The sequence below is a fragment of the Talpa europaea genome (genome assembly GCF_964194135.1).
Source record: "Talpa europaea genome assembly, chromosome: 1".
In the NCBI taxonomy this organism is placed as follows: Eukaryota; Metazoa; Chordata; class Mammalia; order Eulipotyphla; family Talpidae; genus Talpa; species Talpa europaea.
The window spans coordinates 158,436,075-158,439,945 of NC_140073.1; positions in this window are offsets into that span (position 1 = coordinate 158,436,075).

Genomic DNA, 3,871 nt, shown 5'->3' on the forward strand with positions numbered 1-3,871 from the left:
CGGAGGGCAGGCGCGGGCACCCCGGCCCGGGGCACTGCTCCCCTCGGGATTGGCCTGTGAGGCTGCAGCAGGGTGTCACCTCCCCTGCTGACCAGAGTTCCTCAGGACCTCAGCCACTCAAGGTCACCCCTCCCAACTCCCAGCCCCAGGGAGCGGGGCTCTGCCCTCCCCCGCTGCCTGGCCTGGGCCTCGGCATCTGCTTTGGACGCGGCAAGCTGGCCAGACCCCAGTGGCCAGGCTGCACCTTGCGTCCTCTGCCCTGTGAGCTCAGGGGATCACTTGGGGACATTGCTGGCCAACAGGAATCAGAAACGTACCCCATACGCCCAGTGCCACCCCACACCCGAGAAGGCCTCTGTGTCCAGGAGCGACAGGCCTATGGGGGCAGGTGGTGGACAAGACTCAGCAGCAGTCCCCAGACCTTGCTGGCCCTGGGGGTCAGAGCCCCTGGTCACAGCCGAGCCCTGGCCTGGGCACCCGTGGGGCTGGCCCTCGGTGGCCGGCGGGTGCCCCGGTGGCTCGTCTCCTGCCACTTCAACAGCTGCTTCCCGGTCGTGGCTTTAGGGTATCAGGGCTCCCACACAGCCCCTGGGCCCCATCCCACACTCCAGGACCCCAGCTGGGGGCAGGCGGCCATGCTGATGAGCCACCGCGTCGCGGCCATTGCAGCTGCGCCCAGGACAGGCCGGCGTCGGTGGCAAGACCTGGACTGGGCTGACCAGGAGGGGTCGGGGTGGGGAGCGGCCAGAGCCCCAGGGGAGAGAGCCGTGAGGGCCGCAGGGGGCAGCGGCGGGACCCCGCCGGAGGGGCTCTGCGGAGCGGGGGCCGCTGAGAGGGCAGGATGGCCCCGGACCACCCCCCGGCCCCCTCCGGGGGCTCCCACACCCCATCCGGCAAGGACCTGCAGGCGGAGGGGGTCCCCACGGCCCTGTCCTCCGCAGCCCGAAGGCCAGGGCTCTGGGGTCACCCTGGGAGCTGCGCCCCCCGCTCGCATGGGGAGGCTGGGGAGCCGCCAGGCACGGGGGCCCTTTGCTCCTTCAACACGAGGCTGACACTGAGGAAAAGCAGGCGTTTCTCATGGAAGTGGGGGCTGGGCCAGGCCAGGTGGGGGGGGCAGGCAGAGGGGGGACAGGGCAGGGTGGGGGAGGGGGAAGGGAGCAGGGGTGTGGGGGGGCCAGGCCAGAGGGCTGGGCCGGGGCGGGGGGGGGGGGCCTGGCCCGACAGTGGGGGGGGCTGGGGGGCCGGGCGCGGCTGGGCTGACCTGCGGGCCCTGCCCCTTGCCCAGAAGCCAGCGGAGCCCCGGGGTGTTTCTGAAACACTAATATTTTCCCAATAATTGCAAAGAAAATTTTCAACGATGAAACTAGTAACAAAAGCCCCGAGGAGGCCCCGCCCCCGTGCCTGTGGGCCTGCTGGGCGCTCCGAGCTCCCCCTGCCCACGGGGCTGTTCCAGAATGTTCTCTCGCTTGGCGTGGGGGCACCCTGGAGGCTCAGCCCAGCGCAGGGCAGGGGCGTCCATGCCGCCCCCCAGGGCCACGCTGTCCCTGTCAGTGAAGCGGGTGGGGGGGTGTCCTGGGGCGCTGGGCCCCCGTCACTCTGAGAGCGGGTGCCCATGGAGGGCCAGGAGCTGCCCCCTTGCTGCCCCAGGGAGGGCCCGGAGGCCCAGGAGACGGGGACTGCGGTGGACCTGGAGCCGGAGCCCCGCCCCGCCCCAGCAGCCCCGCCTGCTCCTGACCTCTGACCCCACTGGAGGTGGAGGGTGTGCCTGGGCCTGGCTTCTGGTCGTGCCCACACAGGGGGACTCCAGTTCTTGGGGTCCGTGATCCCTGGCCGACAGGGACAGCATCTGAGCCAGGCGCAGCCCCCGGACGCAGCGAGCCTCGCCCCCGCCCCTCAGGGCACCCAGGCCGGGCGTCCAGGCGCAGGCCCTGTGGCCAGGTCCAGGCGGGCGGGCAGCGCCCTGCGGAGCGCGAGGGGCGGGGTGCTCAGGAGGGCTCTGCGGCAGGAGACAGCGCCGGCCCCGGGAGCATTTCCTGAGAATATTTTAGCACCTCAAAAAAATAAACATCTTTGCTCCTCCTCGCCCCGCAGTGGTGTGGGGAGGTGGGGGGCATTGCGAGGCCTGGTTGGCCTGGCTCCCAGGCGGCGCACCAGCCCTGGACGGGCCCCAGCGCTCACTGGGGGGGGGCAGGGGGCGCCCCCCACGCAGGGGACCCTGGTCTGGGCTAACAGCTCCCAGTTGGGGGACCAGCAGCCCTTCCCAGTGCACCTGCGAGCACCTGGGCGCTGGACGCTGGATCCCGCCCCCCCAGGTCCCCAACTTCACTGAAATGCCTTCACTAGGGGCCCCCGACCAAGGCTCAGGGGCTGGTGCGTGTCCAGCAGGGCCCAGTTCAGCGTCCTGCTGGGCGGGCAGGCAGTGGGGCGGGGTTGGAGGGGCCGCCCCACCCGGGCGGCTTGCGCAGGGGCTCGGCGTGAGTCTCCCAGGGGCTCCCTGGAGCTGGCTGAGCGTGCAAGTGTCTGCGTGTGAGCGGGTGTGACATGCGGCGGGGTGTGAGTGGCGCGGTGTCTCCGCAGGCAAGCACACGTGTGCGGGGTGCGGGTGGGTGTGCCTGGCCTCTGCCACCTGCAGCCCGCCCGCCCGCCCGCCCGCCCGCTGCCTTCCCTGTCCCCGCGCCCTGCTCTGGGGCCTTCGCGGCCGCCTCAGGGCACTCCGCAACCAGCGCCGCTCTGAGGGGCGCCCTCTGGAGCCAGGCAGGGTGGCCCCGCCAGCCCTGCGCCCCAGCCAGCTCCCCAGCACACACATGCCCCCCCCCCCCCGCACACGCCCACCCCCCAACAGCCAGGGCCCCCCAGGGCTCCTGGAGTACTGGGCCCCGCTGCCACCCCTTGCAGGCAGCCCCTGGCCTGGGCAAGCGCGGGCCGGCCAGGGGGGCAGGCCGGGGGGTGGGGCAGGCCAGGGGTGTCAGGCCGGGGCGCAGGCGGGGGACAGGCCGGCGGGGTGGGGGGGGGCGGGGGGGGCAGGCTGGGGGGGGCAGGCCGGCGGGGGGGGCAGGCCGGGCGCAGGCGGGGGGGGGGGGGCAGGCCGGGGGGTGGGGCAGGCGGGGGGCAGGCGGGGGGGGGGGGTTCAGGCCGGGGCGCAGGCGGGGGTCAGGCCGGCAGGGGGGGGGGAGGAGGCGGGGGGGGGGCAGGCTGTGGGGGGCAGGCCGGGGGCAGGCGGGGGGCAGGCGGGGGGGGGCAGGCTGGGGGGGGGCAGGCCGGGGGCAGGCGGGGGGGGGGTTCAGGCCGGGGCGCAGGCGGGGGTCAGGCGGGGGCAGGCCCTGTCCAGGCGGCGGGCGGGCGAGCCCGGGAGGCGGGGTGCGCGGGGTGCGGCGCTCCCGCCCGCGGGGGAGGCTCGGATCCGGGCTTCGGGCCCTCTGGGCGCGGGCCGGGCCTCCCTGGCCAGCGGGTTCCCCGAGCCCGGCGGGGACCTGGGGGAGCCCCCGCCCGGCGTCCTGGGCGCGCACGGGCCGGCGGGAAGCGCCCCCCGCCCCCGCCAGGAGCCGGCTCGGCCACCGCGGAGGGGCCGGGCGGGCCGCGGGGCGGGCGGGGCGGGGGCGGGGGGTGCGGGGGGCGCGGCCTCCCCCCCGCCCGGCCTGGCGCTTTAAGAGCCCGCCCCGCCCGAGCGGCCGCCGCGGTACTTAAGCCGCGGCCCGGGGGCGGCGCCGGCCCTTCGCGGTCCCGCGCGCGCCTCCTCGAGCCCCGAGCGCGGCCCCAGCGCTGCCGGCGCGGCCCCGACGGCGCCCCCCGCCCGCCGGCCCGGCCCGGCCCGGCCCGGCCCGGTCCGACGCGGCCCGGCCCGACGCGGCCCCGCCCGCCCCGCCGCCCCGCG